At 27.0% G+C, this 14,262-nt stretch overlaps 1 pseudogene across 1 annotated transcript; it reads right to left on the bottom strand.

The window, feature by feature from the left end:
- Nucleotides 1-8,365: 8,365 nt before the first annotated feature.
- LOC149512431 (uncharacterized) lies at nucleotides 8,366-10,535 on the bottom strand (annotated as a pseudogene). Its single transcript, XR_016331900.1, has 6 exons — nucleotides 10,454-10,535; nucleotides 10,176-10,260; nucleotides 9,918-10,061; nucleotides 9,110-9,786; nucleotides 8,681-9,025; nucleotides 8,366-8,556 (listed from the first exon to the last, which is right to left on the bottom strand). The product of XR_016331900.1 is annotated as an uncharacterized LOC149512431 (transcript).
- Nucleotides 10,536-14,262: the final 3,727 nt, after the last annotated feature.

Raw genomic sequence — 14,262 nt, 5'->3', positions numbered from 1 at the left:
GGTCTCTAGCTAATGTATCTGGTACAAAACTCGGGATAGATGGGGAATTAATCGTTAAAGGATAATGTACCTAATCCATCATTTGCTTAGATACTTCTGTCGTTTTATAATAATGTTCCCTCTAAAATATTTTATACATCAAACATTTTAATCTTATCCAAGCTGAAAGCAATAGCAAAGAATATACTTTTTAGTGCACTTATGTAGGGTGTGAACGAGTCATGCTATTTGTGAGTTACTCATTTGATTTAGTGAATATTCGAGCTTGATTTATTTATTATAGAGCGAAAGAGATCAAGATTGAATTATTCAAATAATGAGTGGAGTCGAGTTTAAATAATTTAATACTTAATTTGAGAGACTTGTAATTTTATCGAGTATTTATTTATATATATTTTATTATGTATATATAAATTATATATGTATAAAAGTGTGAACATAAAAAATATTAATAATAATCGACTTAAATACCTCTATAAATTTTTAAATTAACAAATTTATCCTTAAATATATAATTTTTATTAATTTATTTAAGTTTAATTTAAATCAATAAGAATTAAAAATAGAGTTTATGAGAAATTAAATCATTTAAAATTTTAAAATTTTAATTTTGAAAGTATTAAAAGTGATTTGACTAAAATATCTTTAGTAAATTTTTTTATAAATTTTAATTTAAATGAAAATTTTATTATTAAATTCTTTTTTTATAATTAAATTAAAGAAGTGCTAAAAGTAATTAATTAAACCCTTAACTTTTAATTCCAAAATTATTTAAAGTGATTGATTAAAATACAATTAGTAATTTTGTATAAATTTAAATTTAAATTTAAATGATTTTATTTTTATTATTAAATTCCTTTTTTATAAGTAAAATGAATTTTCACATTAAATGAAAATACAAATAAAACGATATAAAAGTTTAATGTAGATAAGACTAAAAACAATTACGTGAAATTTGTTGCTTCAGTTATTGCAAAAGCTATTGAATATGCAATTTATGTTGATAAATAAATTCATTAAAAATAATCATAATTAAATCATTTAAGCAATTTTTTTTTAATTTTTGGCCTTTCAATTTTTTGTTTTGATATATTAACTACATATGTAAGATTATGATTTTATTATTTATATGCTTTAGGAGTTTATCATTCAAATATTGATAACATAATTAAATCATTTTAATCCCAATAATTAAATTATCTTTTGTATTTTTTTCTTTAGAATTTTATAATTGTTATTCTCATGAAAAAAAAACTAACATAAAATTAATTGCACCTCCTTCACCAGCAATTAGCATTATGTGATTTATGACTTTAATTTGATTTTTCACTTATAGAATTAGATAATTTAAGAGATGGTGGAGCTACTAGTAGCTCAAGATTAGGTATTATTAATTTGCTATAAAAATTGTTCACCTTGATTCAAACAATAATTGTTTTAATTTTCTCTCAACTTTTATCTTAAATTGTTTATATATAATTAATTTATATCTTAAGATTATTTAATATTTCTTAATTATCTTAAATTGCTCACTTTTTTGTCATCTAGGTGGTTGAATGATCTAACATTAATTATTTTCAATAAAAAATTATCAAGTTAAGTAAAATTAATTGTTTTTGGTGAATTTTTTTAAGGTGTGACTAAATTCATTGGAACTATCTTTTGAATGCGTTTATACCAAAATTATATTAATTCATGAAAATTTATATTGTTAATACTGAAAATGAAATTAGTATAAATTATATAGGTATTACATAACAAGTTTGTTATTCTTAGAATTGAAATTTTCTTAATAAAACATGATAAGTACCAAAGTTGGGATTTTATTTTATTTTATTTTTAAAAATATATATTTTAATATTTTTATATAATAATACTTTATGTATAATAAAATTTTTTAAATAAAGGAAAAATTAAGCTTTCAATTGAGAAAACATACAATTATATGCAATTGATACAAGCATGAATGAAAGATTATCCTAAGCAAAAAAATTAGATGAAAGATTGATTAGTTATGTATAACTGCATCTTTTTCGTATAACAAAAAAGGTTAGTGTTATATGATATTCAATGAAAATTATACAAATGTAGTAGTTTCAAATTTCTTTAAGATTAATATGTAACTTTTTTATTTAGAAAAACATTGTATACTCCTTCATTTTCTGTTTTATATCAGTTTAAGAATATTTACAGTTGTATAAAAAATTTTAAGGTGTTATATAAGGTAATATTTGTTAAAAGGAATTGAAATTTATTGAATTAATTATCATTATTACATTTAATAGAAAAATATTATTATAAATTATAATTTAACTAAACTTAAAAGTGATTTAAAGACATTTATTAGCAAAGTTTATTTGATAAATCTTTTATTTAATTGTGTATTTAATATTTCAATTATTTTGAATTTTAACTTTTTATTATTTTGAGTTGGATTTTAGAATAATGATCAGTGACCAATTAGGTTGAGTTAAATTTTATTATCTACTTTTATTTATAGTGTACTCAATTATTTACTTATACAACTAAGTAAATTTGGCTTAATAATTGGTGTATGTTTCTCTTTATTTAAAAATTTGGATTTAAATAGTCTTAAATTCAAATAAAAAATATTCAATTACTTATAATTGCAATTTCATTTTAAAAATACTTTTAAAATTAATTAACTAATTCAACCATAAAGACAATAAAAATAAGATATTGAAGAGAAAGGGAAAAATTCTTAAATAAAAAACTTTTAAATTGTTACGAAAGATAAATAAGAAATATTAGATTTTGATTAGGTTACTATTTTAATTTGGATTATGATTATATTCAATCATTTCGGGTTTAAATAATTACTTAGTTATTGACTTTTAAAATCAATTGAAATCAAGTCAAGTTAGTTCATTTTTATAATTATGTGTATTATATTATTTTTAATTAAATTAAAATTTAAAATGAGTAAAAAATTTATCTATACTTAATCTGAGTTTTGAATTATTTTAAGTTTGAATTGATTAATCTATATTATTTTAGCTATACTTTTATGACACAGGTAATAAATTTTAAAATAGAATGAGAACACAACACAATGAAAAATTTAGTGCAAAAGTGATGGAGATGCTAATAATAATTCTAAAAGAAAATGCTTATGTTTAAGTCTTATAGAGATTAAAGAATATATCTCCTTTTGAGGATTTTGAAATTTATATTGTAGAAACGCTAATCTAGATTAACGAGTTTATAATCGTTAATTTATTGATCAAGTTGCTGTTATATAGGTTGAGAAAAATAATTCAAACATTTCATTTAAAAGAGATATTATAGTTCATACTCATTCAAAACAATAATATAGAGTTAAACATTATTTGAATTGTTATGATCCTTTATAATATTTTGTATTCTTTCCAAAATGGAGAAGTTAATTGGCATCAAAATATTAAAAAATCATTTTGAATATGGTAATAACAATAAAGCAATAATAAAAACATACAATTTTTTTTGTTTAGTAGAAGAAAATTTTTATGGAGAATCACATCATCTAGCATATATTGCGATCATTTTCTTTTTGGATATATATAAATCAATGATAACATAGTAATGGATAATTAATAATTTAATAGTTAAGTGGATAATTAATAACTTAATAATTAATCATTAAAAACATAAATATAATCAGTATAACTTAGTAGTAATAATAGATAATTTAATAATAAATTAATTATAACTTAATAGTAAGTGAATAATAATTTAATAGTTACTAGTTGATAACTTTTTAATAAATCTGTAATAATACAATAATAAATGCATTACTTTAATGGTAAATCAATTATAATATAATTATAAATGCATAACAACATAATACTAAATTAAGGATAACTTAGCAAAAAATGAGTGATAACTTAATAGTTAATTATTGATAACTTACTAATAAATCACTGATAATTTAATAGTAAATTAGTGATAATTTAATAGTAAATCAGTTTCAATTTTATATTAATTAATTGATAGTAGTAAATAATAAATAATTTAGTAGAAATAAATTATAAATTAGTAGTAAATAATTGATAATTTAGTAGTTATTCATTTAAAACTTAAGAGTAAATCAATATAACTAGTAGTAAATCACTGATAACATAATAGTTAATCATTGATAACTTAATAGTAAATTATGTATAATTTAATATAAAATAGTTATAACTTGGTAGTGAATTATAGATAATTTAATTTTAAATTAGTAATAATTTTGTAATAAATTATCAATAATTTAGTAGTAAATCACTAACAATGATTTGTAAATCATTCATAATATAATGGCAAATCATTCATAAATTAGTAGCAAATTATTCATAAATTAGTAATACATCATTGATAGCTTAGTAGTGAATAATTAATAACTTAATTGTCAATTATTGACAATGCTTATTATACTTAAAGTTGCCAAGGATTGAACCCTGAGTACTAACAGAAAAGAAGTCAAAACTTTTATTTTAGGAATTAGGATAAACCTATATCATGAACATATTTAATAAAAAACTAGTGAAAAAATTATAAACTTGAATAAAACAATAATGTTATTATGTTAAAAAAATTATCTCATATATTATTAATGGATTTTTAAATTTCATGTTTCATAGTTGTAAATATATAACAACATATTAGTAAATTAATGATAGGTTAGTAAAAAAATAAGTGATAATTTAGTAGTTAACAATTGATAACTTAGTAATAAATCGATAATAACTTAATAGTAAATTAGTTATAATTTAATAGTAAATCAATTATAATTTAATAGTAATAATAAATTAATAAATTTAGTAGTAAATCGTAAATAACTTAATAGTCAATAAATGATAGTTTAGTAATTAATCATTATAAACTTAAAAGTAAATCAACATAACCTAATAATAGTTAATCATCAATAACTTAATAGTTAATTAATGATAATTTAAGAGTAAATCATGGATAATTTAATATAAATCAATGATAACTTGATAATGAATTATGGCTAATTTTGTAGTAAATTTGTGATGATTTTGTTGTAAATAACTAAAAGCTATTTAGTAAATCAATGATAATATAGTAATAAATGCATAATAATATAATAGTAAATCATTGATAATTTAGATGTAAATTATTAATAACTTAGTAGTAAATCACTAATAATTTAGTGATAAATAAATGATAATTTAGTAGCAAATTAGTTAATCATTGATAACTTTGTAATAAATTACCGATAAATTAATAATAAATTAGTTATGACTTTATAATAAATCATTAGTAATTTAGTAGTAAATCATTAACAATTTAATAGTAAATCAGTCATAATTTAGTAGTAAATTATTTATAAATTAGTAATAAATCAATTGTAATTTAGTAGTAAATTATGATAATTTAGTAATATATCATTGATAACTTAATAGTAAATCACTGATAACATAATAATAAATTAATGATAACTAAACTGTCAATCATTGATAATTTTTTTAAAACTTGAAGTTATCGGGAATTGAATATTGGTTACTAGTAGAAATGGAGCTAAAAATTTTATCTTGAGAGTCTAGAATAAACCTACCTTAAACTTATTCAATAAAAAAATTTAGTGAAAAAATTCTAAATTTGAATGAAAAGATAATGCTATTATATAAAATGAAAATTATTTTACATTAGAACTGAACCCTTGCCTTCTTACAGGAATCCATTATTAAATATATGATGACACTAATTTTATCGATAATTATCAAAAGTATATTATAAGTTATCAAAAATTTATTAAAATTACATCAAGAGGTTATTAAAATTTTATAAAAAATTATTAAAATTGTATTAATAGTTATTTAAATTACATCATAAGTTACCAAAATATATTGAAGGTTACCAAAATTTTATCAAAGATTATCAAAATCAAAATTATATAAAAAATTTTCAAAATTTACTTATAGTATACAAAAATCAAAATTAAACTATTAGTATTTATCATTATTATCATAATATCAAAAAAATTATTTATTGAAATAAATTTTTAAAGATAAGAATTACATATGAGTCACGCACGTGCTAAAAATTAGTAAATGATAAAAATATATTACTTTATGTAGATTTATAATTTTACCTAATATATTAAGACAAACTTAAATAACTCGAATATATTACAAATCAAGTTTGAGTATAAAAAATGAAACTCGATCAAGTTGGAGCCAATCTTGGAGTTTTAAAATTGAACTGAGTTTGAATATGATAATGGATCGATTTAACTTGATTCGATTATATATTTGTATAAATATTTAATTAAATGATTAGTACATAGTTTCTTTTAGAAAAAATAAAGAAGTTAATGCCTATGAAGGGCATATGATTTCTGTCTAAAGAAAATATTTCAAATCTCCTTAAAAAAAATGAATATGCGTTTTAGTGAAGTCGGCTTATGCCAATTTAATCATATTTCAGCAATAAATTGCTTGTGAATCAATAACGAATCATCTCCAAGAGCAAAGTAAACATAAAATAATTTTTTTAACGTTGTGATAATCGTTTTCAGCCACAAAGGCTATAATATTGATGGATAATTGTTTAGAATTTAGGCCATAATGATGACGTTTGGAAGGCCTAAGGAGACGTGTGTTTGGAAGGCCTAAGGAGACGTGTGTAAGTTCATATGTAAACCCAAGTTTTTGTTGGACAAAAGATGGCTTTCAACATCAAAGTTCATTAGATGACACCAACGTTGTATGTTTTGCCGTGTAGGATTTCCACATTTTTTTCTTCTTCTATCCTGTCTAGTTTATAGCATGCTATTTTTTTCTACATAAAAAGTCACAATCTTAAAATAAAAAAAAAAAAATTATCGTTTGTTTGTAAGGTATTAAATAGTATTTTTTAAAAATATTATATAAATTAATTAAATTTCAGACTTGGAGTAGTGGTTTTTTTTATTGGCATCCCATTTAGAGGGCAAAGACAAACAACCTTTCAAACAGATGGTACAATAACAAAAGCAAAACTCCATAGGAAAGTGATCAGCAAGGATGGTGATTGATTTGAAAATGATTATATCAACCACCTAATGTTATTCCAACAATGGAAGATCTAATCGACCATTAACGGGGTGATTTAGCAAACATACTCTTGTTAGGGATTATCGATGTGTTATGCCCCATTTTCTTTGGGTTTGCAATTCTTCATTTTTTTTAAAATTCGAGGAAGGGTATAACTCTTATAAGAGAAAAATGGAAGGAAATCTTGACTCAAAATCAGGATCTTTATATCTTCATAAGACCTCCGTAATCACTAAACCAAAAGGTGGAAGACTTTAACTCTTTATTTTTAGGATATGTGGAGGATCACTTGAGGCAGCAACCGGAGGGTCAATTAGATTTTGAGTTCGAGTCACATCATGGTTTGAGCTCGTTTTGGTCCACGTCAAGTTTTGAGTTGTTTTTGGATTTGTCTTTTAAAGTTTGAATTGTTTCCAAGTCATTTCAAGTTTAATTGGGTTTAAATTTAAGTTAGAATAAAATTGATAATTTTATTTTGCATTTTTAACATTAAGTTCTGGTTATTATGGGCTTTTTATCGGGTTAATATAGGGTTGATGAGATCATTTGGGTTCAAAGTTTTCTGGGTTTAAATCCATCTTGGGTTGAGAGCATGCAAGATTTGGATTCTTTTAAATTTATATCATTTCAAGTTTAAGCTTTGACTTTTAAATTTTGAGTTTGTGCAACCTGTTTTCTCATTCGGGTTTTGGAGTTTTTTCTGTCACTTATAAGAATTATACTGTTTCATGCATATTTTGACATTCTCAAAGTAAATATCATTCACAATGTGAGTGGACAAATGAGACTCATATGTTAGTAAATGCGACTGATTTGCATTGAAAAATAAGAAGTTAGCCTGAAAATTTGAAAATAAGATCACCCTTAAAGCTGATTATGAAGTTTGAACAACATATTCGCAAATCAATAAGATGTAAATAATTCATATTTTCTCAAAAGAAAGATGTATTAAAAATCTAATACGATGATGATCTGATAAGCAAAAGGATGGGAACCGACTTGCCAGACAATCACCACATATTGTGATAACAGGGCATCTTAATCTTGTTACGAGCCAATGATGCATTTCACTGCGAGGCATGAATATTATAAAGTTTTTGATAGGTTATTTTGTTTTGACATGTTTCATGTTGCCAATCGTGTGGCACACATGTAATAAGTCAATGAAGTTTCATCAATTAATTAAAGAACTGATCGATGTTGTCGGTATTTATCCTTTCAACCATACATGGCACATGCTGGTATAAGAAGCAAAGTGCCTTCCACAAGCAAGCAGAAAAAGAACAGGTACTCAGGCAGAAACAGCAAAGAATTACAGAACCAAACGATTGAAAATTTGGAAACAGCTGACCTTTCTATAAATATTGCTTCTGTATTACACATTTCTAACCAAAGGAAGCTTCAAAATACAGATTTCTCCTATTCTATATGGCAATTAGGAATTCAGTGGAATCACCAATAGAGAAAGAGATAACTGGTAATCCTTTATGGAGACTTTCTCTGCTTCCATCTCGATCCTCCATTGTGAAGCTTATTTTTATTGTAAAACTTTCACAAATCTTTGATGTTCAACGGTGAATACGTTTTTGTAACTAAGAATGCTTGAGTAGAAAGTAAAAGAAATGATAAATAAGAACAGCCCTGATAGAAACCAAGTCGCCCGTATCTAGTATAGAAGTTTAGAATTCATCTGTTTGGAGACATTGAAGGAAGTTCATCTTCTGGATTGACTATATGGGAATCCTTCTTGATAAGGCGATGTGGATCTTGGATTGCTCGTTGAACCAGAAGACGAAATTCATGTGGAATATTGGATGGCTCGCAATCATCAATTGGATGTCGCTTGTTATATTTTCTTGACTGAGGATCCCAGTTCAGACCAAGACACATCATATGAAGACACTAAGTTCTGCTCCATCTTTGTTGCCGGGCTTATAAAATCCCCCCGAGCCTTCACCAAGTGTTTGACAAGGATTGACTATATTGATCTGAAAAATGAGTAAACAAACAAATAAAAGATAACAATACAGTGAGAAAGCTATTTGAATTAAATCTAAGCCTTAAGGACAAACCTGATCACGGAGGGAGATATAATGTTTCAACAAAACCATTCCAGGCCTTAGGATTTCTTGTGTTTTGAAACCTCTACTTCTAGGAAGGCAGATGTTGAACCTTTCAACCTAGGCAAACACTCAGAACAATCAGAATTCTTGGTACCAATTACATTCTTGGATTTGCTTCGGCCCGAAGGAGATTTTCGGACATAAATAATATGAATCTTCTTCTTTCCAAAATGACAAAGAATGTTCTTCCTGCAGGCTTGCAATAATTGCAGTTCCCTCAAGTTCAGATGAATTATCAGTCTCACGCCTCGGCTCCAATCCAGGGTCAATCCTAGTTCTCCTTTAATTACCCTCAGAACAATCAGAATTCCTGGTACCTACTCGATTGTTGGATTCGCTACTTTGGCCGTCAATATTACTAAACAAAGAACGTTTTTCCTGCAGGCCTTCATTATTTGCAAGTTCAGATGAATTAACAGTTTCTTGTCTCAGCCCCAATCCTGAACCAATCCTAGTTCTCCTTTGATTAAAGTTCCTACTATGGAACTAGAACCAATGTTAACATTCAGTGATGGAAAGGTTTTTTCGTAGCTAGATTGAGATTGCTTCTCATTTAAACTTTTTGCCCAAGAAAATTGCTTGCTTCTTCAGCTGAAGATTCATTGCCAAAAGACTTTTAAGCAGTAGTTTGTTGTTTCTAAAAAAAATCCAAACATTTCAATTATTCAAATAAAAAAAGTTCATTTTAAGCCAAAGAAAAAAAAGACCCAAAATTCTCTTATACAAGTAAAACTACTTCAGAGAGATTGGAGGACTCATTGAAGAATACCCAGCAGGGCTGGAAATGGGTTTCTAGGTTGCTTTCATCTTCTTTAAAGAACAAAATGGTAGATGAATTTGGCGGGAAACAGAGGCGGCGGTTGAGAAACAGAGGCGGCGGTTGATAAACAGAACGTTTGGCAATATTATTTGTCAATGTAATAATATATTTGTTATGTCTAAGTCAATTGTTAGCGGTCAACTTGATAATATCTTGGGGTTATCCATATAAGGCACATCTCGATAATCACGTCACCAGTTCCAAGAAAATGACTCACTCTTCATCAAAAAAAGGATTTGTTCAAAGTATAGAAAGGACTTGTCCAAAGTATCATATACATCTAATTAAGCAGTCATTTCAAAAATTGATTATATGATATTTAATTTGTCTGGGATTATTAAATATGATTTACATTTGTCTCGGATCATTAGATATAACTAACTATTATCCAAGTGAACTTTTCTTGAGCTTTATGAAAATATCCTATCAACTATCAATTATTTTAATTAAGTCATCCCATTTTAACCTCTCACATAAGATAATTGAAAGATCAAGTATGTAAGGGATTGCCTTTACATTTTGAGTTTTCTCTTCCATTGAAAGTTTCCTACACATACTTCCTCATTCTAAACCTCTTTCGTTTCTTTCTTCCCTCATTGCTTTAGGAACTTGATTGACTCAAACTTCGAAGAGCATCTCAAAATAACAACTTCAGTGCCCCTGATCGCATTTTCTGGCTACAGGTCATTATTGTCATTTCCTTCTACTTCACCTACTTTCTTGTTTGTGTTAAGCTCCGATCTCAGGGTCATATTTTGGAAATACAAAAAAAAAGGACGGTTGATACAAAGACAGGAACTGTTCCCTGCATTTACACTCCAATGTATAAGTCATAACAGATAAAATCAGAATTAGAGTAATAAGAAGAAATAGGAGTAGTTGAGACTTATCTTAATGGTGCCTGAACCTTTACATTTATAGGTAAACAATGAGGGACCATTGAGGGATAATAAGGACAATGCTAAGCTGATGTGGCACTGATGTATCAGACGACCTGACATATCAGGTTAATACAAATGACAAAATTACTCCCAGTTGTCTATTGAAGGCTTATAATATGAAAAAAGACCACTATACTCTTTTGACCACCAAATGCCTCTAATACTCTGTCTCTTTATCAAGCAGTCTGAGTATTAGATTGCTAAATGTGTGATTGACGCACTTGATTAGGGTAGGTAGGTAAAAAGAAATGATGTGAAAGTTGATTCTTCAAAGTTGATGTCATAAAAGGGGATCGATATTTGGGGACAACTAGATTTAAGTTGGGGTTTGACCTTGTGGTTGTTTGATCTTAAGCATGTCTTAGGTTGACTACACAATTGGTTTGAAGGTTACAAAGGTGATAATTATTCGGAATTGTTCGAGATTAGCGTGGGGTTCGTCTGGTCGACGTGAGACTTGTGTTTTATTTTAGGAGTTTGGATTCGAGTTTTTGCTTTGAACCTTTATGATGAACTAAACATTCGGTCTGCCTTAGAGAGTTGTTCAATTTGGTTGGTTTGACCTGGGATTCATCTAATTTTATCGATATGATGGCATTAAATGAGGAGATAGGTAATCTAAATGGGAAAATTTAAAGAAGGAGAATGAAAAGACATCTTTCATTCTTCAATCTGACACATGGTGCAATTTGTGCTGTTCATTTGATTTGTAACGTAGATATATAAAAGACTATTAGGGCTTTTATTTTCCACCTTTTTTCTTTCTTCGTTTTCAGCTTAATCTGAATTTTTTTTATCTCAAAAGCTTTTCTTCCAACATTAAAGTTTTTCTCTACTTTTTTTTATACATATTCTTAACCATGTCTTTTAGTAAAAGTTTTAAGGAGGCCGAGAGTTTTAGGGCAGAACCTAGGGGAGGTCAACTCGGACAAAATAATGATTATCTGATGTCATAACGTCTAGATCCAGAGATCTATCGCTAGACATTTACTTTAGGGAGTCGTCACCAATCTTTTTTATCTAGGTGCGATTGGCCACCTAAGGAATCTGTCCTTTCAGGGAACACCTAAGCTTAAGGGACCCTAAAAGAATAGGTTCAGGTCTGCTAACCAGAACAGGGTTCGAGAGTTCGGTTACGTGTGAGGAAGGTTATAGCACCCTCACAACGCCCATCAAATGATGGTACCAGCTTAAATTTATGTTATCCAGTAAGCCTTAAAATTTTACCAAGTAATTAATTATTGAAAATTGTTCTCAATTGACTTTAATACTTTTAACAAAAAATTGAGAAATTCCCTCACCTCAAGAGAATGCAAGAAAAACTACTGTTTCACTTACAGAGGCTCCGTCGTCGGATTAGTTAAAGAAAAATCAAAATCAAAATCAAAATAGAAAGGAAGGAAATGATGGTTGTTCTTGTGTAGGGAAAATTGATACTTTCAACTTTTCCCCAAAATATTTTTTGGAAATTTATTCTTAAGGAAAATTGATATTTTCAACTTTTCCTCAAAAATATTTTTTTTGAAACTTTGATTTTTAAGGAAAATTGATACTTTCAACTTTTCCTCAAAAATCCCTTTTTGAAAATTTATTTCTAAGGAAAATTGATACTTTCAATTTTTCCCTAAAAATACTTTTTTTGAAATTTTGATTTTCAAGGAAAATTGATACTTTCAACTTTTCCCTAAAAATATTTTTTTTTGGAAATTTTGATTTTTATTTAAAGAAAATAGAATAATAAAAATAAATAAATAAAAATAAAAAATAAAGAAAAGTAAAAAAAAAATAAAAATAAAATAAAGATAAAAAGAATATTAAATAAACCTAATGTAATAAATAAAAAAAAAAACAAATGAATGAAAATAAAAAAAATTCAAAAAAAAAAAAACCTGGAGCGGCTCGGATCGCGGCTCGGCTCAAGGAAGAAAAAAACGGCTCGAAGAAGCAGCTTGGGAGCTCGGCTCGGCTCGGCTTGGCTCGGAGGGGGGAAGGCACGCGCGGGTCAGGAAGCGGGTCGACGCTCGGGTCGGGTCGGATCTTGGTAAAACGCGCGGATCTTCTGGGTTACTTAAGGCCAAAACGACGTCATTTTGAGAGGGTATAAAAGGCACTTCCCTCTGTTTTTTGGTAGAACACTCCTCCATTCTCTCTCTCTTCTTCTTTTTTTTCTCTCTTCTCTCTAAAAGCTGAAGAACACCGATGAAATTTTCGTCGGATTCTGGAAAATGTCACCGGAATCTGGAAATTTCACCAGAGGTTCACCGAAAGTTGGCCGAAAGATCACCAGTTTCTGGGATTCTTGGCCGAAAACTGGGCAGGTCACTAAAAACTTCAAGGTTGGCCGAAATTTTCATCGAAAAATTTAAACTTCGCCAAAAAATTCAACCGAAATCTGGAATTTTCCAAAAATTCCCAGAAAAAAAAAATTTCAAAAAATTTCCAAAAAATTTCTGATGATTCCTAGAACTTTCCTAAACTTTTTCTTAGCCTTCTATACTCTTCTCTACGCCTTTTCCTCTCAAATCAGTAGCTCTGGCTCACTGTTTTCTTCTGTGTGTTCTTAATCTGTTCCAGGAGGGTGCCTTTTATAAGGATTGATCAGGAGTTTCTGATCAATCCCAATTTCTCTTTGGATGGGGATTCAATCTTTGAATCCAATCTGGACTCTTCTGATTGAATCCCCATTCCCAGTAGGATTCTTCAGCTTCAATCTCAACCTTCCAAAAAAAGAAAAAAAAATAATAATCGGATAATAAAAAAAATGAGATAAATGAATAAAATTGACAGATAATTAAAAAAATAAAATAAGATAAATCCAAAAATATATTACAAATAATAATAATAATATAATAAATATATCTATATAAATAAAATACATATAAATCTATTCTAAATAAAAAAATAAATAAATACAGATATACATATATTAATACATAATAATAATAATTAAATACATAAAAATACAAAAGAAAGAAAAAAAATAATAAAAATAATACCAGATAGAAATTAAATTGGTTTTACCCATTTGGGTCAGGCCCAATTGATCTGGGCCTGGACCCAATTGGGTGTCTACAGCTGCCCCTCTTTGCACATTTTCTGTGAAACAGAAATTGTGCAAAGACGTAGACACCCAATCAAGACTCAACTCAACATTGTCATTTTTTGTTTTTTGTTGTTTTTTTTGTGTTTTCTTTTTGCTTTTTTTGTTTATTTTTTTGTTTTTTTGTTTATTTTTGTTTATTTTTTGTTTTTTTACCAAAGCTCCTCTAAACAGAGGCTCAAAGACTTTGGAAAATAAATTGCTCCTCTAAACAGAGGCACCACGACTTTGAAAAATAAAT

The sequence above is a fragment of the Durio zibethinus genome, chromosome 22 (genome assembly GCF_047325235.1).
Source record: "Durio zibethinus cultivar Kanyao isolate XHJ-2024 chromosome 22, ASM4732523v1, whole genome shotgun sequence".
NCBI lineage: Eukaryota > Viridiplantae > Streptophyta > Magnoliopsida > Malvales > Malvaceae > Durio > Durio zibethinus.
The sequence above is the reverse complement of the archived record's forward strand: the minus strand, read 5'-3'. Positions and strand labels throughout refer to the sequence as shown.